General features: G+C 37.3%; 1 protein-coding gene across 3 annotated transcripts in view; it reads right to left on the reverse strand.

Annotated features, from left to right (window-relative positions):
- LSAMP (limbic system associated membrane protein) overlaps positions 1-22,247 on the reverse strand; it is an 836,652-nt gene that overhangs the window by 71,239 nt on the left and 743,166 nt on the right. The gene's annotated exons all lie outside the window — the stretch shown is intronic.

The raw sequence follows: 22,247 nt of genomic DNA on the forward strand, positions 1-22,247 counted from the left end.
CTATCTCACCAATCGATTAAAAAATCATTTCTTATTAAACATCTATTATGATGTTCAAGGTACCGAACTAGTAGGTTTAGGGGATCTGAAGAATAGAATTGGAAGTTTCTGCCTTCCAGGATTTTAAACTTCATTGGGGAAATTGTAGTTTTAATATGTACATGAATAAGTATGATACAAAGAAAATGGAGGAGAGAGAGAGAGAACAAAAGCAACTAGGTAAACAGATGAAGCAGGGGTTATCTGAGCTGGTCCTTGAAGGAGGAGAGATTCTATGAAGCAGATTCTAAGCATGGGGCATAATATGTTCTAATACATAGAGTTAGGAGAAGTATTGACTTCAGGAACTTCTAGGAGTCCATCTTGACTTAGACATGTAGGTAGAAGACTGTGGATGGCCTTTAATGTCAGGCTTTAAATGCACTTGTATTTGATCCCATTGATGAGGAGGAGCCACAGAATATTTTTGAGCAGAGGAGTAACCTGGTCAGAACTTTGCCTTAAAAAAGATTATTTTGGCCACTATGTGGAATGGGGAAGGGAAAGACTGGAAGTAGGAAGAACTGATTACAGTTTTATAATAATTGGCTATAGCAAAAGTCGAGTCAAGTCATGATGAAGACCTGGGCTAAGCTGGTAGCTGTATAAGTGGAGAGTAGACAGAAACAAGAGATGTTGTGGTGGTAGATTTAATAAAAATACAATGATGTGCATACTGAAGGAGGAGCAGGAATCAAAGGTAGCAAACCTAGATGACTCAATGGAAGGTGGTACCATCCAGATTCATTTCACATCTCTGATCAAGTTGAAGGGCAGGACATTAAAGGCCATTGGGTACTCAGCAACAGATTAAGGTTTCCAAGGGATGAGCTACTCATAGCTCGTCTGGTGATAAATGATAACTAGAAATATAAAATCTTAAAACTTGTGAAATTGAACGCATTGATCTTCTCTAATGAATGAATCCTCTCTTTCTCTCCTTTATTCCAGACTGACTATCATTTGCAAAAAGTAGACCTGATTGACTGAGTCCTTAGGAGAGTAGAAGGGGGGGAGCTCTATATATGAACCACGCAAAAGCAACAGATAACAAATATACACTTCACCAAAAGTCTGGTGTTCTAGAATAAGAGGGATAAAATGTAACTAGATTTTCTTGGCAAGTTGGAAGAGGGGTGAGGTAGTGGAAGGAACTTAACCCTGCTACATAATCAAAATTATATAGACATAGACTTGCCTGCGATCGTGAAAAACTGAATGCCAATAATCAGTAGCTATTTTCATATATTGCAAGATGTTTTCCTTTTCGGGATGTTCCCTGATGGTCATGCACACATAATTGTTAGCCAACAAAGAAACATATGCTGTGCCTAGTATGCAGGCCAAGTCTATTAACTAGATTAACCAGGACACTCAAAATGATCAAAGTCAGAGCCTTTGAAATAGCATGCTATAGACTAGGGTCAGGGGATATTGAAGCCCATAAAATCTCTTTTTGTCTTTTGTTAAGACAACTTCTTGTGCAGACTTTAGTTTAAATTCTTTTGCATTGTAAACTCTTGCAATGCACAAATAGAAATATCTCCTCATATAAAAAAAGAGAGGATTAGATATAAAATGTATTATCTTATATTGCATATAGAATTTAAAATATAACTATATCTATACCAATATGATTAATAGCTTAAAATTGAAGGAAGATTTTGAGAAACCATGTACATGTATATGTATGTATAGATGTGTGCATGTAGATGTGCATATATGTGTGTATATTTATGTATATGTATATATTTGTTGTTGTGTTGTTTTAATCATGTCTGATTCTTCATGACCCTATTTGGGGTTTTCTTGGTAAAGATACTGCAATGGTTTGCCATTTCCTTCTCTAGATCATTTTACAGATGAAGAGTCAAGCAGGGCAAATGACTTGCCCAGGGTCACAGAACTAGTGACTCTCTGAGGCTGGATTTGAACTCAAGTCCTCCTGACTCCAGGGCCAGCATTTACTATGCACCTAGTTGTTCCTATATGTGTATACATGTACATAGATAATTTAATAAATTAATCACAAATTTGTTCTATCTGTTCTCTTGCCTATATTTCTTTTTGCTTTCTTCTATGTATTTAAAAATGTTTAATTGATTTTCTAGTTTTTTTCCTCATATATTTTGCTATGCATTAACTCAACTCTCCCACTGCAAGTAGAAATATTCCCTTATAACAAATATGTATAGTTGAGCAAAAACAAATCAATATGTAGGTCATATATTAGTTTATGAGATCCCAGGGATTTAATTACCTGACAATTGATACTAATGACTCAAATCTACCTATACTGCCTGAAACTTTTTTCCAATGTCCAATCTTCCATACCCAACTGCCTTTGATCCTAGTGGGCTCACTATATTAGTGTTGGACTTGTAGACACCAATTGGCATTACTGCAGCTCAGAACTCCTCAACTCAAGAGATCCACTAGGGTCAGCCTGTCACAATAGGAGGGTTTAGAGGCATGACCATACTACCCTATTCAGCCAAGATTTATCTTAAGTAGCAATCTTTAACTGCTCATTTCTTCATTTTCCAAAATCCCCAAGATCCATCACATTTCTACTCCCAAACTGACTGAATACCTTCTATACATTAATATGTTGGAGGAATCTTCAATTCATGTTCTCTGCTAAAACCTTTCACTCCTGTGCCTCCCCTAAAAACATTAATATGCTTAAAACCTCACATTTATACTTAATCCCATTGCTTGGCATCCTCTATGAATCCACAGTGATTTTGGGCAAAATGCCTCATTGTGACCTGAATTCCAAACCGCAGGAAATTAAGTTACGAAGACCAGATTCAATTTCATCAACCCCATCCCAAAGGCAGTGTCAGCACTAACTGAAACACATAAACCCTTCTTGGACAAGAAGGCTTGAAGAGAAGATAATTCCCAGAAGTCTTTAAGAAAGCATAAACTGGCTGCTTGAACTGTATTCTAAACTCTGTTGAATTTTCCAACCTTCCTAAGACTTAAGTAATTGCTTTATTTTCCTTGAAACTTTGTGCTTGTAATATTCTTTCCTCTACAATACAGTTTACTTCTGGAGAATCAGCATGACCTGAATTTAGTGGGTTCTCCTATTGTTTACCTTCCTTAGTATTTTTTGCCTTCCCCTCTTTAGCATTTTTTATATATTATCTGGTTAGACGATGACACAAATTCTCAACATGAATCCTCCCCACTACTAGACAAAATCAGTAGGACCCAGAAAACCTGTCGGGCCTGAAGCTTTCTCTCACAAATTTAATTTCTTAGAGTACTGGACTACTTGTTGGTAGGAAGACAAACATCTCTATAAGAAGAAGATACTCCTTTAGTCAGAGCTGTAGAATAACAAGATTTCGATAGTTATAGAATAATCCTGGATATTTTTTTGACTTTCAAAATGCATGGTGGGGATTCTGTTTCCATGTGTAAATTTACTGTATTTTATGGCTTTCATCTGAAGAACTATAGTTTTTCTTTTCTTTTCTTTCATTTTAGGCTACTGAATAAACAAAGCTAATCCTTGATGACAACATTCCACAGTTCAATTAGGTGCCGCCTTGTTTTTCCGACATAAAAAGCAGCATATAATTAGCATTAGTGTTGCAAATGGACTCAGAAGATCCAAGTCCAAATTCTACCTTTGACACTTACTATGTCTGTGACCAAATTGCTTCATCTTCCTGAGCTGCTGCCAGTGACAGAAGACTGGAAGCTGGAGTCTCCAGTTTAATCTCTACCTTCTCCTCAAGTCTTCCACATCACAACATCTTTTCCACATTCCCACCCAGTTAAGTACCTTGCCTCCTACTTCAGTGAATAAATAGAGGCCCTTTCCCTTGAGCTCATTCATTTCCCTTTGTCTGTATTACCATCCTTCATTCTCTCTTCTTTTATTCCAGAATCTGATTGAAGTGACCCTTCTCCTCACCATGACCAATCCTTCTTCACAAACCCTTTACCTCATTCCCTCCCACCTTCTTTAACAGATTGCCCCCATGATCATTTCCTTCCCTGCTCTAATCAGTTCTTTCTCTGCTGTTCACAGATACCCAAGTTTTCCTATCCTTAAAACAATTCTCACCAGGCCTTACCAACCTCCTCAGACACAATCCTATATTTCTTCTCTTTTTCAAAGGGAATCTCTCAAAAAACAAAAGCTATCTATATGCATTGCTTTCACTTATTCTCTTCACTTGCTTCCTAATTCTTTGTAATTTAGATTACAACCTCACCATTCATCTTTTATGGCTCTCTTCAAAGTTTTCAATTTAATTCATAATTGCCAAAACTAGTGGTATTTTTTTCAGTCCTTATCTTCCTTGACCTCTTTGCCTCATTTGACACTGTTGACTACCCATCCCTCCTAGATACTTTTTCTTCTTGGGTCTCCCCTTACCTCTCTGACCACTCTATATACTTTCACACCCATATTATACCTCCCTAACTGTGGGTATTCCTCAAGGCTCTGTCATGCATCTCATTTTTCTATGCCTTCTCACTTGGTGACCTAACCCACCTACAAGGTATATCCTGCAGGTTTATTATCATTAGGAAAGTGACCCATAGAACTAAATTTAACCCTAGGATTTTGGAGGCAATTGAGGTTAAAGTGGCTTGCCAAGGGTCACATAGCTAGTTAAGTGTCTGAAGCTGGATTTGAATTCAGGTCCTCCTGACTCCAGCGCTGGCACTCTAGGTACTGTACTACCTAGCTGCCCCTTTAGGTTTCCTCTCCTCTCTTTTTATTTCAGGGACTATATATTAGCTGCTTCAAACTAGATGTCCCACAAGCTTTCAAACTGGAAATGTCTAAAATGGAACATAGTATCTTTCTTCTCAGAACAACCCCACATCTGAACTTCTCTATTTTTGTCAAAGATGCCATGAATTTTCCAATCACCAAGATCTGCCACTTCAATCTTTGATCCCTCATGGTCCCTCACATCTGTATCAAATCAATTACCCTAACTCCATAAGATGTTCTCTTTGGTTTGGTTCTCTTGAATCTGTTCTCTTCTCTCTACTCATATGCTTAACACCCCAGGTCAGTCCCTCATAATCACCTACCTGGACTATTCCAATAACTTTCCAAATGGTCCTGACTCATGTCTATCTCCATTTCAATTTAACTTTCATGCAGATGCTAAAGTGATTTTAGCTCTGATCTTGTCATTGTTTAACAGTGAAGCTTCAATATTTCTTATTGTATCTGTGCTCAAACATAGCCTTATCTGTTTATCATTTGAAGTCTTTCACAACCTGGCCCTAACCTACCTACCATTCCAACACGGTTCTACATTACTCCCCTTCCTAAAATTTATAATTCATCCTGATTGGCCTTCTTACTGTTTTTCACAAATGTCACTCCAGGTTCCATCCTTGTACCTTTGCACTGGCTATCTTACACTCCTGCAACGCAGTCCCTATTCATGCTCACCTCTTAGAATTCCTTATTCCCTTCAAAATTCAGCTCAAACTGGGGCAGCTAGGTGGTGCAATGAATGGAGTACTGGCCCTGGAGTCAAGAGGACCTAAGTTCAAATCCAACCTGGGACACTTGACACACTTACTAGCTATGTGACCTTGGGCAAGTCACTTAACTCCAATTGCCCTGCCTTTCCTCTTCCAAAAAAAAAAATAGCTCAAACATTACCTTCTTCATGAAGCAATTCTTTATCCCTACTCCCATGCCCTGGGCAAGTCATTTAACTCTCTCTGCCTCAGTTTTCTCATCTGTAAAATGAGCTGAAGAAGGAAATGGAAAACAACTTCAGTATCTCTGCCAAGACAACCCCCAATGGGGTCATGAAGAGTCAGACATGACTGAAATGACTCAACAGCTGCTTCCATTCTCTCCCAAATCACCTTATATTCAATGTGCATATACTTTATAGGATCATAGCTTTAAAGATAACTCAGAGGCTAGTCAATACTTCCCTTTGTTTTATAGATGAGAAAACTGCGGCAAAGTGGTAAATGGTAAGCATTAAGTTATAAACCTGTGTCTTCTAACTCCAAATGCATTGCTCAATCACAGATCCCCCAATGTTAGGTCACTACTCCTATATTCCTTTGGCCTCTTTATTCCTCAGTTACCTCAATAGTAAAATAAGAGGGCTGGACTCTGAAATGTCTTTCAACTTGGGATAGATGGTTCTCTGACTATACATTCACAAATAGCTAGAAGGGACCTAGAAGGGAATTGAGAACAACCTTAATTTTATAGATGAGGAAACTGAAGCCCAAAGAAGCTACATTACTTGATCACGGTTATACAGGTAGCTATTGAGTGTCCGAGGCAGGATTTGAACTCTAATCTTTCCTGACTCCAAGTCCAGAATTGTTGTAACCACAAAATCTAGTTCCCTGTAGTTGTAAGGAATAAACTTACAGATGGCCATTCTCTACTTAATTTTAGGAGTCCATAGGGTCATAGATTTAGAGCTGTATTATACCTCAAAGGTCATCTGGTCCAGTCCTCTCATTTTACAGATGATGGACCTTAGGACCATCACTGAGCAGGTCCTTGACAAATTGGTATCTTTTCCTATTGCAAATCTTTCTCTTCCATTCTTATAGCCCATTTTGATGATTAGTTTTCAACTCATCAATTCTATGGTCCTGTCTAGCCTCTTTTCTTGATACAAATTCAATGAATTTTCTCTAGTTTACAAGAGTTTGAGACTTCTTCTACTGCTCAATTAACTGTTTTTCATTTTAGGAGCAATCTGGCCCCACTCCTGCCCCCAGTTCCTGGTTACAAAATGAAAGCTTCTGATTCTAGTCTCTCCCCACTTGTAAATATTTATTAGAAATTTAAGTTCAACATTTTGCATTTTGAACAATTTAACCTATTCCTACTTCCTTGCAGACCTTGTTCTTCATTCTGTTTATTTTGGGAACTGATGTTGAGTTTAAATCTCCCCTTCTCAATGTTATTTCATCTTTCCTGTTAATATCTCACTATTGAGCTAAATAACTCCTCATCCTCCCTCGTGTATGTACCTTTCAAATTTTTGCATATAATTAGCATATGCTCCTTTTAGTCACTATTTACTTAAACTACACATCTTAGTTCTTTTAATATTTCCACATACATCAGATGAAGGCCCTCAGGCCAAGAGTGAGAATAAAGAAGCCTCTTCATGTAGCTATTATGTGGAATCAAGTCAGCCAAGAATAACCCAAAGGAAGAAGATGCCATACAAGTACTATGAGCTCATGGTTGCCAGTACACAGTGCAGCTTTGAGTATTTTTTTTTCTTAACAAGGTAATTGGGGTTAAGTGACTTGCCCAGTGTCACACAGCTAGGAAGTGTCTGTAGCCACATGTGAACTCAGGTTCTCTTGATTCTAAGGTCAATGCTCTTTCTACTGTGCCACCTAGCTGCTCAGATGACCAGAGGAACTATAGAGGAGAGTCCAAGGCTATAAAACACCACAGGATAATACATATATTGGGAAGCTACATTAGCAACATAGAAGCAACTTCCACAGCCCAGTGGACTATAATTTTAAGTGCCTGATATTATCAGAGCCTCAGAGGGGCAGGTTTTCTAGTTAGCAGAATGATAATTTTCTAAGGGCTCTGATATAAATCTTCTTTGTTTCCCATAACCACTAAATAAATGTATTTATGCCTGAGCCTTGTGAACCTGTGTGCTTGTTAAGGGAACTGGTACTTATTGCTGATGCTTGCTGTACTATTGAAGGAGAAATGTCAGATAATGAAATTTTCAGATTGTTTGCATGGGGTTAACCAGTCAAAGAAATGAGAAGTTTTTCTCAGTGTTTTCAGGCCCTTCTTATTAAGAAGGAGCCTGTGATAATTGGTTATATACTCATTAGCCCACTTTAGGATGTATATTTACCCTTTTTAATATATTTATCCATCCCACCCTCCCACCCCATACATATTATATGCATATATACATATATATATATATATGTACATTCACATATACACAATTATTTCCAAGGAGTCCCATAAACCTCTCTGGTTTGCTTTTTCATGAATATGTTTTGAGGAAAGTAGTGATAGTTGAACAGAAGCAAGCTATCAAACTCTACCTTTAAAAAAATGGTTGAAAAAAAGATTACAAATCAATAATGCCATTTGAAGTTTTCTGTAGTAACTTCAAATGCTGAAGCCAAGTTTCTGTTCTTATATCACTTTTCATGTTGTTGTTTTTTTCCTAAGGACATGTTCACCAGCTTCTCTTTTCCCTCCTCCCCAACACTGTACAATATATTCACCAGCAACAATCAAATAAAGAAATAAAAGCAAAGAAGGCTGTGAATAGTGTTCTATTTGTATTTCCAGCTGTGATACCTCTTCCCCTCAAATCCTTTGAAGTTTCTGTTTTCTCAGCTTCCCAACCTTCTTCAGAGTTCCTTCTTTGTCATGCAGCTATACTATCCCATGGTTGAAAGAACTTGTTATCACCAAATGAGGTGGGTGAAGGATGGTAAATGGTGCATGATTAAGAGGGTGATGTGGACATATTGGGGTTGGGACCAATCACAGTGGGAAATCAGGGAAAGAAATTAAAGAAATATTTAAAGAGTTACAGGCTGAAGGGTAAAGGGAAAATGAGGAAGGGAATTAATGGGATTGGTTCTTGGAATTTAGGACATTAAACAAAGAAGAGTTCTTTATGCTATAGAATGAGAAAGGGAGGGAGAAAAGAAAGAGAGAGAGACAGCTTACTATATGGGTAGGTAGAAGGGGACAGACTGCTTCATGGAAGTAATCACTGTTTCAACAGCAAAGCACAAGAGGGTGTGTATGGTGTAAGTTGGCTTCATGCCTTCTGTAGAACCAGGGGTTATACTTAGTAGCCAAAATCCAGGGGCAAGCACAATGGTGAAGAAGATTTAAAACTGGCTCTGGTTCTATGAAAGAAAATGAGCCAAGTGTTGAGCAATACCCTGGCATTATTTTCCTGGCATCTACAGAAACCAAATTCATTATGGTTTGCATTTTCATTTTTACATAGTCAGCTGGTTGCTGTAATTTGAGGCTGTAGAATCCATTTTGGTTTGCTTTTCTACCTCTAGATGCCATGGCATTTTAAAATTTAATTTTCCTTCACAATTCATTCCTCCCCAATTTGGTCAAATTTCTTAGGTTTCTGTTTGTCTTTCACCATTCTGAATGTAAAGTTAAATTTTCAGGATAGGCCATTCCTCATAGTCCTTTGCACATATGCCCCAAAAGAATGTGAACTCCTTGAGGGAACTTTTCATTGCTTGTTTTGTCTCTCTATGCCCAGTGCCTTAATAAATGCTTGTTGGATACAATTGGATTAGATTGGATCAGCAACACAATAATTAAGAACTACAGGAGGAAACAATTGAAGAGTCAGTGTCCCAAGTAGTAAGGGAGAAGCTCACACTGGATAAGCCTTCAAAGATAAAGAGTCTTGTCATGGGCTGATGAGTCAAGTCTTGTAGAGATCAGATGGGCTCTAGAATCTGAGCACAGGATTAAAAAGTTGAAAGTGAGATAAGTAATAGCCATGATTGAAATATACTCCAAATGGTAGTCATCAGTCACTATTCTTCCATCACTATAGCTGAATAAGAAGGGGAGAATGTTTTAGATATTTGATTGAGTCAGTCAGCCAGGCAATTAAAAATATCCATTGATTACTCAGAATATGGAGTTAGTCAGGATGGGATAAAACAGAAAATAAAATAAAAAATTAACCAACCAAACAAAAACCAGATTTAGAGCTCTAGTAGGTAGGATACACTTACTAGCTGTGTTTTACTTACTAGGCAAGTTAAGTAGCACTAAGGATAGACAGACTGTTGGCCCTGGAGTCAAGACAACCTCAGTTCAAATTCCAGCCTCATACTCTTAGTAACTGTGTAACCCAAGGCAAGTCATTTAACTTTTATCTGCCTCAGTTTCATCTTGTGAAAAATAGGGATAATAGTATCTCCCTTACAGTAGGGTTGTGAGAATAAAATAAGAGAATATTTGTAAAATCCATAAAACATAATATAAATACTAGTTATAATTTTGTCAATAGTATTAGCTGCTCTGTGCCTCATTTTCCTCATCTATAAAATGAAGGGATTATATTTGCTGGTCTCTAAGCTCACTTCCAGTTCTAAATTTATGATTCTATTAATTCACAGTTGAGTTGGTGAAAAAGTTCTATCACATATGAAAATATAGATGTAGTAACATAACTATAAGAGCAAATTGTCATCCAATTCAAAAACATAAATGCTGAGGCATCAACAAAATATAGACACAACAAGAAACATAGAGTTATTAACTAAGGAAGAAACATGGTGAAGATGAGTTTTGAGTTGGGATTTGAAGAAGTTGGGGGACAAAGGGTGATAGAGAGGGTGAGGAAGATGAATGGGGGAGCAAATCATCCTGGGGTAAGACTTCAGTGAAATTTGTTTAGAACACAGGTCCTGGCGCTGCTAGGTGGCACAGTGAATAGAGCAATGGCCCTGGAGTTCAAGAGGACCTGAGTTCAAATGTGGCCTCAGACACTTGACACACTTAATAGCTGTGTGACCTTGGGCAAGTAGCTTAATCCTAATTGCCCTCCAAAAAGAAAAACAAGAAAACACAGGTCCCTTGGTTAAGAGTAAGCCTAAATTCAAGAAGCTAGTAACACAATAGGAAGACAGTTGAGGGAGGGCTCCAGAGGAGTAGCTAGTGTAGAGAAAAGGATACCTTCCCTCTGTTAATTATTTCCTATTTATCCCACATAGCTTTCTTTGTATATATTTGTTTGCATATAGATTATATAATTCCCCATTAGTTTATAAAATCCTTGAGGGCAGCGACTTCCTCTTGCTTCTTTATAGTTACGTAGTACTTAGCACAGTCCCTGACACACAGTAGGTGCTTAATAAATGTTTGTTGATTGATATGCTTTCCAGCTCTAAAGACAAAGGATGTATACAGATGGCATTATGGGAAATTTGTAAAGCCAGGCAGAAGAACATATCATTATGCCAAGATTTTGTGGATCAGTGAATTCCACAGATCACAAAATATTTATAACTCACAGCCACAGAGAGTTGCTTGACACTCATCCAGATTTTTCTGTAATCACATCAGTAGTATCTGAGGTGGGATTGGAACATATCTTCCCCATTCTATCTATTACACTTGGTTGCCTAACTTGAATGTAAAAGATGATATGTGAAGGCAAAGGAAATTCTGATGATCACTCTAATATTGTACGCCTCTGGGGTAGGGCAAGCAAGGGGAAATTGTCTGTGATGACCTTGAAGAGGCAGAATTAGAAAAGAGAACCTATTTGTCATGGAAAATAATGAGAACAGTTTAGAAAGCTTTACATTTGTGATTTCAATTATTACTGGGACAGCCTACTGAAAATGTTTTGTGAGGACCAAGACCTGGGGATATGGAGCTAGGAAAAGTTTCTGGCTAAAGAAGTTCTGGGGGCCATCTATATGCAAGGTGATTCAAACCACATTACTGGATTAGCCCACGAAAGGGGTGTATTCTATAATGCCACAGAACAAATACCTTATATAATGCCTTCTAAACACATACACACATGTAAATTAATTTACACATAACATATATTATGAGTATTAAGTACTTTCTCAATGGATGCTGAATATATGAATGAATGAGTGAGTGAATGAATCTATCTTTGAGCAGCAGTATAGAGTAGTGGTTAGGGCACTGGCTTCAGTCTGAATCCTTACTCAGTCACTTATTAGCTGTGCTGTCCTGGCAAGTGACTCAACTTCCCTTGCCTCAATTTGCTCATCTCTAAAATGAAAGGGTAGGACTCAAGACTGTGATGGAGCCAGCTTGTACTGGCTTTTGAGGCTTGACTATTTAATTTTTCATGTGAGCATTTACACCATGGAAATCACCAAATGCTACAAATTAGGGCTCGGTAAGTTGTTTTGTTGATTATCTAGACTTAAGAAAGTGGTAGGGAAAATGTTAGAAATACAGATTATACTTAAAAGTGTATCTTGCATATAATTTTTTTTGGAGTGACAGCTGTTAAACATTTACCAGCATACTCCTGGTTGGACTTAATGGTCTTTATGGTTACCTTCTAGCTCTAAATGTATGACCCTATGATAAGAGTAAAATATGGAAAAAAAAAATCCCATACTGTAAAGGCAGCATGATAATGAAAATAGTTCTGGGTTTGGACTCAGGAGGTATTGGTTCAATTCCTGACATTAGATGACTTTGCATTGCCATAGGTAAGTCACTTAGACTTGGTTTCTTTTATCTGTACAAAAGGAATAATCTTTGCACTATCTCATCTATACAGTTCTTTTGAAGAAAGTCCTTTGTAAACCTTAAGGCCTATGCAATGCTAATTTTCATTACAGATAATAACTTTGTTCACTACCAATCCTGCTCAATAAACTCCAATGGCTCTTTATTACCTACAGTATCAAATATCAAATCCTTTTTGTCCTTTAAAACTCTTCTCAACCTGGCCCCTTCCTATATTTCCAGTCTTCTTATGCTTTACTAGCTTCCATTTCCTTGATGATCTAGTGAAATTAACTTCCTTCCTGTTCCTTGAATATGACACTCTATCTCTGGACTCCATACCCTTTCATTGACTTTTCCCCATTTCTAGAAAGCTCTGTCTCTTCATTACTACTTTATGAAAACTTTTCTCACGACTAAGCTCAAATCCTACCTTCAGAAGGCATTTCTGGGTCCCTTGTATTGCTAGTGCCTTTTCTTTGAGATTACCTTTCATTTACTTTGTAATATCTTCCATGTATGTAATTGTTTGAGCATTGTCTTCTCCATGAAACTGTGAGTTCCTTGAAGGCAGGAACCATGTTTTCACCTTTTCTTGTATCCCTAGTACCTGGCAGAATACCTGGTGCATAATTAGCACTTTATAAATACATGGTGACTGAATTGAATGCCTTATATTGAATAAACAATTCAAGAATTAGAGTTGGAATGAAACACCCAACTTGAGTCAAATGCCTTTTGGAGAGAAGTGTAGTTGAGGCTGGGGACAGAATGCTGTTCTCTCTAATTTAAAGACAAGATTGGAATCACTGCAAAGAACTAGGAACAACAGATCTTTCACTGCTGCCATAAGGAAGGATTAAATATCAAAAGAGAAATGAATAGTAGTTGCCTTTTCTGAGAGTTACAGAAATCAATTGGCATTTTAAAATGATGTGTTAAGTAAGCTCAGCAAATCAACTGAGCCAAAGAAGGGGCAGAATTTTCAGGCAAGCTTTGGAATGCAAATAAAATGAAAGAGTTGATAGCACTACCCAAGTCTTTTAACCTTCCATTATGGTTTCTTGTCCTGCCTTGATCTTATTTGTGCCCACCTAGTAATTCCTTGACTGCTGCAATGGGATAATGAGTTGAATGGACTATTTAATATAGTTTAAAGAAATTTTCTTGCTTGAAGTCAGTAGACTTCAAGTTGTTTCAAGCATAAAATGATCTTTGGGAATTGTCCATTGATGGATAACCTGTCACATAAGGGATGATATAAGTAACAGAAAGCAGTTTGAAGCACATTTTAATGGCCAGATAGTTTATGGGAAGCAGGGTGCCTATAAATGCAATTATTCCTTGGAAGATCAAAGCAGGTGTAAGAGAGGCACCCTTTGTCTCCATCTCAATAATTAAAGAGAAGCTGGACTTCTAAATTATAACAAATCACCCAGAGGTGTGAACAAGGAGTGAATAAGTCCCTAAACACTTTGAATGAATCAACCATTGACTTTAGCTGTCTTTGAAAACCTTTGGATGAACTGGAGTTATGTTGCACAGGAAGTTTTTCAGGCTGGTTGAGGAAACTTGGTTAAGAGGAAACATGGTCATCTAAAAAAAAAAAATCTAGTCCAGAACCCAGTTTAGGACTTGAAATTCTTATAGCAGAGGGGAAAGGAGGGCAGACCTCAAGAACTTAACTGGAAAGAATTGGCAGAAGGCCAACAGATGAAAGAAAAATGAAAAATAGGACAGATCTTTCACAGAGAAGGGAGAAAATGAGCAGCACCATCGGCCTGCACCATTGGCCCTACTTGTATGTAGAAGCAGAAGGCTCTTATAGAAACCACTAGTTATAGGTAGTTCTTCAAGGCCCAGGGGACGTTTCTAGAAAAAAAAGTCTTCTCTTTCCTCAACTTCCCATCTTCTTGCCCATCTACTAATGTATACTGCAATATACTTTACCCAAATAATTCAAGTAATCTGCATTTTCCTCCAGTCATCAAGAGGTTAAGGACTAGATGAAGAGAAACATAAATTTAAAGGCAGAGTCAAAGCTCTGCCTAAAAATTAGGACTTTTCCTAGCTGGGGGTTCTGAGCAAATATGATTGCACTCAACTTATTGTTTAATATAAGTTCACTAAAGCAATAGAAGAAGGAACCACAAGGAACTAATGGGACATTTATTGCCCCTGGGCTTAAAGTGAGCTAATTATTATAACAGGCTTTGGTTGATTACATTTTTAGAGATAAAGAGTATGGGGAGAAGAGAAGTTTGCAGTTATCTCTGGTCACCTGTACCTGTATCCACCAATGATACAAAATGCAATTTAAAAATAAAAAGATGGCTATATAGCCCATTTCTCACACTTGACCCTCATTCACCAGAATTAAAGAATTCTACATATTGGGAGTATTGTAGATTCTTGTGAATCATCATTACAGGAGTTATTTCACTGGAGACCTTTTATGATCATTGTTGCCAGTACACTAAGAGGTAGGATGGGAGAACAATGGACAGCCCTCCCTAAATGGTAAGGCAAGCATGCCTGACCCTGAAACAAGACATGCTGGCAGACTGGGCACATGAGCTTCTGGAAGGCCAGGGGGCCAAAGCTTAATGGGAAAACAGCAGCAGTTTGTCTCCACTGCTATTTATGTTTCAAGTGCGTGACAGGCTGTCAGTGCAAGTGAGGGCTAGGGAATTTACTGCCTTTCAGATTACTGCCACAGTCTCTGACTTGACAAGTCACTTCATTTAAAAGGCTCCAGCATGAAGATTCTCTCCCCTCCTCTTCCCCTCTCCCTACTTCCTTAAATAAAAACAAAAAGCAGGAAGCCACAGTAACTTACAAGATTGAAATGAAAGAACCCCACAAGACTGACTGTGTTAGCTTTCTACTAGGGAATGTGAGGGGAGGGAAGACATCACTTTTATAAATCTCGCTGATGCACTGGCCACTTGGATCTTGACTGGGTCTTCTAAGGAGGTGAAACACACTGGTTAATTAATCTGGGTCTGTGGGGAACGACCACCAAAATTTGTGTACAAGGAAATAGTTGTCTTAGGAAAAGGGAGTGTGAGCAAGTGTGTAAAAGCCAGATGTGTGAGCTTGGGAGGGGAGAGAATGAAGAGAAAACTATTCTGGAGGCTACAAGTGAGAGTGCTTAGCATTCTAGTGACCGAGAAGAAGTGTGGTTCTATTTTTTCTTTACACCTAAGTTCTGAAGCTATTATTCTCTACTCTTCTCTCCAATTTGGCTCAATAAATAAGATTTGTTTTCAAGAAGGAGTATGTGTGTGTGAGAGGTGGGGAGGGGGGAGAGAGTAAGAGGGAGAGAGAGGGAGAGAGAGAGAGAGAGAGAGAGAGAGAGAGAGAGAGAGAGAGAGAGAGAGAGAGAGAGAGAGAGAGAGAGAGAGAGTTTGAATATGAACAAATAAGTTTTAAAATACATATTTCTTAAAACAATGGTTGTCTAAATGGTATTTGCCAGTAGCATAGTGATTAGAGTGCTGGACTTGGAATCAACAAGACATGGGCTCGAACCCAATGTCTGGCTGGCACTTTCTAGCTGCATCTTCCCAGAAAACTAATTTAAAAGAGTACCATAGACCTAGAACTCAGAGACCTTGTAAGTCTTCTGGTTCATTTTACATAGGAAGAAACTGAGGCCTAGAGATGTGTAGCAATTTACCTGATTTTACAAAGGTTAGTAGCAGAGACAGGATTCGAATCGAAGTCTCCTAACTACAAATCTAGCATTCTTTCTACTTTACCCCAATTCTTTTCAATTGGTTTCCTCATCTTTAAAATGAGGAATGATAATACCTCAGAGTTGTTGTAAGGTGGGTTTTTTTGAGATTTTAATTGAAATTTATTGTAATTTAAATTGAGATTCGGAAATTTTTCGAGGTGTAAAATTAGATTTTGCACACACATGTCTATATGTATGAAATAATGAAACACACATGAAACAATGATTTAAAGGCCTTTACAATTCTTCTTCCATGTTATTATTATCTTATTTTTCTCATCTAAGTTTGTTTGAGGGAGTTCAGATAGGAATATCTCTGGGATGGGTCCCACCCAGAAGTAAGAATAGTTTTGCTACTATTCTTTTATTTTTAGTGCTCTGCATTCCATATAATAAAGGTGGATAACATGACAAGTTTTTATTATGTAAACTCTCTAGGTTCCCTGAAAACATCTGTGGTACCATTAAAACAGAAGGTTGGACAATAGGGATGCTACCATGTAACACATGGTTCTCCTGGGTTTTAATCTTCACTAAGTCTCTATATTTTGAAAAATGTTTTAATTCATATAACTTCAATCAATCAATCAATATTTATTAAAGATCGACTATGCACCAGGCACTGTGTTAAGCTAGCTAGGGATACGTAAAAGAGTCAAAGGACAATCTCTACTCTCAATGTGTTCACAATCAAATGGAGGAGACAATAAACAAATATATAAATGAGCTGGATATAGGACAAATAAGAAATAGTTAACAGAGGGAAGGCGGTAGAATTAAGATGAGTTAAGAAGAGCTTCCTGTACAATATGGGATTTTAATTGGAATTTAAAGGAAGTCCTGGGATCCAGCAGGTATAGATGAAGAAGGAGAGAGGGGCAGCTAGGTGGTGTAGTGAATAGAGCAACTGGCCCTGGAGTCAGGAGGACAGACACTGAACTAGCTGTGTGACCTTGGGCAAGTCACTTAACCCCAATTGTCTTGCCTTCTCCCCTCCAAAAAAAAAAGAGATCATGGGGGACAGCCAGAGAAAATTCCTAGAGCTTAGAAATAGAACGTGGAGATTATGAATGTTTGTTATGGCAACCAAGTTTCTCAGTAAGCACCTACGGAGTGTCTAATACCACACTAAGTGCTGATGATACAAAGACAAAAGTGAAATAGTCCTGGCTTCAAAGAAAACAATGGATACATATTCAGGTATGTTGTTGTTGAGGGGAGTGGACACTTCTTGACCCCATTAGGGGTTTTCTTGGTAAAGATATTGGAGTGGTTTGTCATTTCCTTCTCCAGCTCATTTTAGAGATGAGGAAACTGAGGCAAACAGGGGTAAGTGACTTGCTCAGGGTCGCACAGGTAGTAAGTGTCTCAGGTCAAATTTGAACCCAGGTCTTCCTGAATCTAATTTCAGAGCTCTATTCACTGCACCAGAAATATACATAATAATTACCAGGTAAACCATGGTACTAGTTGCTGGGGGAGGGAGGATTAATGGAAGGGAACTTTCTACAAAGGCCTCCAGCAATAGGTAGAGTATGATCTGAGTCCAAGTAAATCAGGGATTCTTGGGGGTGAAAGTATAGATGGAGAAATTCCAGGAATATTGAAAATGTTAAGTTTTGATGGGTTATTATGCTTGCATTATGTTGTTTATGTAGAACCAAAGTGTTATTTTTCCTGTAACAAATTCTGGGCATAAAAGTACTTACTCTAAAGCTGAATTTAGAGAAGCAGTCAGATTACTGGGTTCAAGTTATGATCTCACTGGGCAGAATGGCCTCTATAAATTGCATAACCTCTCAGAGACCCAGGCACTTCTCAGGGACAAGAAGTTGCATAAAAATGCTTAACTATCTTAGTAGAGAGAGTTTCTTACCTGGGACAGGTGGGAATACTAATGAAATTGCAGGTCTGGTTTAAAATTTTTCTAAAAAGTCAAATTTAATTGACTTTAGCACTATAGAAGAAATGGCTAGTGAAGACAAAACTCTAAGATCAAATTATAGGAGAGCTATGTGTAAACAAGCAGGATAAATTCTAACAATGACTGATAAAAACATTTCCTAATCTTGGGAAATGTTAAAGAATTTTCAAAAAATGCCTACAAGGAGACACAAGTAACATAATTAATATTTATTTAAAGGGCAAACCACACAGATCATATGTAGGTCCTTTTATGGTTGAAGAGGTCAAATGCTTGTATCAACTCCTTTTCCCCCCAATAAAATGGGAATCTAGAGTCTTCTGAGTCATGCAACTCAGAACTTCAAAGCCTAAGCAAGGACTCCTTTAGATATGGGCTTGAGTAGATTAAAATTATTTTGAGAGAAATCTTGGTGTTCTCAGCAACTTGTGTCTGAGCTGAAGTGGCTTGGCCTCCTGTTTGGGTGAGATTACAAATGCAGCTCCTAGATTTTCACAAAAGCTGCCCAGCCTGCCTCACATCTGTTCTGAAAAGCATATGGCTCTCACTTTAGCTAACAGCATAGGGTATCTTCATTACAGGTACTTGTTAGAAGATTCATTCATCAACTGTCTCCGGTGCAGAAACTACCAAAGGTTTGCTTAAGATATTTGGTAGTTAAAGGAGACAGCCTGATGGGCATGTTGGCTATTCATTCATTTAGGTTTATCGTATATTAAATTATAAAAGCTGAACACACATATACAATATTATCTCAGTTCTTTTCCCACCTCTACCTGCAATAAAAATGCCTTCACTGAATTGTGATTTAGCATTATGCTCTATTCTTTTACACAAGGTCAATACAAGAACTGTCTATTCAAATAATGCTTCTGTTGGACTCTAGTAAAGGTATAGTTGTAGATATTATTTGCTATGTACTCAGTGCCCTATAGATAAAGACCCACACAACAGCCTTCTGTTTGAATTTAGTTCCAGGGGAAAAAATAAATCTATAGATGGATGTTTATGTTTTTCCCTTCCTGAAAGTGAAGACTATTTAGCCCAGTACATTTGTCTTTTTGCCTTAGCTACCAGAAAACTCTGAAAAATTAAAAGCTATAAGTAGGGTGAGGCCACTAGCACTTGTTTTAGGGTGAGTAATTAAAAGGATATGGACTACAAAGTTTTAAAAAATTTAAAAAGATAGGAAAAAAGAGCCTGCAGGTCTGACCAGATATTACCACTCCCAAGCCTCCTTAATCTTCTCAGGAGACATTCAGTTGTTATGCAAAACAACTTATGTAACACCTTCTAAAGACTGTGCCTTCCATGAATTTCCTCCTCCAAGTTGAAAGGTATTTTAATCATGCCCCCTATGCTCTTCATGACCATATCAGTGCTTTGGTGCTATATGCTAACCAGAATTGTAATTCCTTTTTCTTGATTAAAGATCCTGGTTTTTGCTACTTAGATCATTCTCTTTATTTTAGGTTGACAGTCTTAAATAAAGTAAATAGCAATATTTATTTCATGTCCATTTAGCATATGACATATGTGACCCAATATGTCTAGGTAACCTATTTTTTGGAATTAAAGGTCAGACAAAAACAACAAATAAACAAACAAATCAAAATGGCCTCTCTTAGATCTATTATGCATCATTGTGTTGCAATGTACCGTTTGTAGACAGATAAAGAGTCCAGGAACTCCTTGAATGGAAGGGGTACAGTAGATGCATGCTGTATACTTCATATTTGAAAGATCAGTAGGAGTAAACAATTTGTGAAGTGGAAGGAACATTTAATTCATGTAGATGATGTCATATAAGATTTATTCTCATCTCCTCTTAGATATCATAGACTCAGCTATAAGATGTTTGTGCTGGTAGGCTCCTTGATGATCATCTAACCAAAGACTCATAGATTTAGAGCTGGAAGGGAACTTAGGTGCCAATTAGTCCAAATCCTTTACTTTACAGATGAAGAAACAGAGACTTAGATATCTAAAGGACCTCATCCAAAGTTGTTCGGGTATTAAGTTTAGCTAGGATTCAAGCCTAGATCCTTTGACTCCAGATACACCATTCTTTCTAAAATAATCCAATTTTTCCATTTTGTAGATGAAGAAACTAAGGCCCAGAAGGATTAGTAACCCGGCCCATGTCATGCAGTTCAAAAATGTCAGAGCCAAAACTTTGTCCTACATACTTTGACTAAAGTCCAAGGTCATGTGGAAGAACCAGGACTAGGGTCCTTAAAGGAATCTATGGTTATTCCAGATTTGATGCTTCATCATATCCTAGCGTAGTGACTTGAGTTATTGATTTAAATAAGATAATACATTTAAGGTATGTTGTAAACTAAAAGCACTATATAGATTCTGGTTATTATTATTATTTACCTGATATAAGAACAAGAATTAGTTTTCTCATGGAGAAGTGGTCAAAAGATGTGAACAAACTGCTGTTAATATAAAATTTCAAGCTATTAACTATCATATGTAGGATTGCTCTGAATCACTAATAAGAAAAATGTAAATAAAAAATCTGATGTTTCATTACACACCCAGAAAATTGGCAATTATGAAAAAAAAAAGCAGAAATAATCAGGTACAATAAGATACACTTTTGGTTTATCTTTAAATTAACCCAACAATGCTGTAAAGCAATTCAGAGTTATGATAATAAATTGACCAAATTGCCAATTTCTCTTGTTCTAGAAATCTTACTATAAGGCATATATCCAAAGAAGGTTAAACACAAGTGGAAGGTCCTACATACATAAGAAATTATTTATAGTTATATTTTATGAAATACCCACTAACTAGAAACAATGTAGATTCCTATATACTGGGGAATGGCTAAGTAAATTATGGTACATGAATGAAATTATATAATACTAAGTTCTTTAAAACAATGAATATGAAGAATTCAGAGAAGCATGGGATGACTTAAATGAACGAATGCAAAATGAATTTAGCAGAGCCTGGGAAACAATGTACATAACTATAACAACGTAAAGGGAAAGAACAATAACAAAACAAACAGAAATTGAATACTATGAGATTATAATGACCCAATCTGACCTCAAAAAAGGGATAAAATAAATTCACCACTATTCATTTTTCTTTTTCTTCAGAAGTGGGAGATTTAGAGTATGGAACATTGCACAGACTAAGTGGATGTGTGGATTCATTCCTGATAAACTTCATTTTCTCTCTTTTAAAAAAAATTGTTGCAAGTATAACTATCTGGGTAGGAGAGGTATATAGAATTTGGAAACAAAAAATTTTAGTGTATATATATATATATATATATATATATATATATATATGTATACACACACACACACATATATTCAAAACTTTACTATTTGCCAGGTCTAAGTTTTTCTAATGACCTGTGGAAGATATTTTGCTCCTATACAGAACACCATGATAAGAAATACTTACATATTCATCACATAAAACCCCAGATCTGAGCAAACAGATGACCATATGTCTGCATGGAAGACTCTATGCAAGATACCTCAGGACCCTAAAGAATTAGAATGGCTATTTCTGACACATTGGAGATAGTGTATATGTAAGAGAGTACTTAGAAGTTTTAAAGATTCATATTTATGGGATCTGTATCTACTGGATAACACTAAATGGTAACTGTGCTTGGGTAGATTGGTATAATGAAATAAAAAAAAAATACGAATAAACACTGTTGCCAAACGAGCAACGGCCCAAATGAATCACATCTGGGACCAGAAGAAAGAATGGTTAGGAAAAATCATCTGTAGACACAGAATTCTGATTTCCAAAGAACTTTTTTTGAGGTAAGCAAAAACTTAGTAACTAAGGATCTTCATTAATTTTAGCAGACATATACATTGATTCATGCTTTTGATGTCAATACCAAGTTTATAGTTACTAGGGAGATGTGGTTCCAAAAAGGGCAAATGCTGGTTATATCACAGTTTGGAAGGAATCACAGAATTCTCAGATGTTTTTCCTTTGGCAATTCCACTGTACCACTTAAACCATGGCTAGTTTTGCTTTCTCACTATCTTCAACATAGGCATTTGATAAGCAATCAGTCAGATCCCGAGGAATATTCTTAGGACCATGTTTGTATGGAATGCTAAGGACGTCATCAATGTCTTCCAGCTTTAGATGCTATTCCAGGTAGCACAATAACAATGAAGATGGTGACCCTGGCATTGTGGAAAACCTGCTACTCTTGCTTGGCTCCACAAAGCCTTTCCTTCACCTCTGACCCTCTTTTCTTACAAGGAGATTATTTGAAACAA

This window comes from Petaurus breviceps, unplaced genomic scaffold (genome assembly GCF_028583685.1).
Source record: "Petaurus breviceps papuanus isolate PSGF00001 unplaced genomic scaffold, PetGlider_PUasm1.0 90792, whole genome shotgun sequence".
NCBI classification, from domain to species: Eukaryota; Metazoa; Chordata; class Mammalia; order Diprotodontia; family Petauridae; genus Petaurus; species Petaurus breviceps.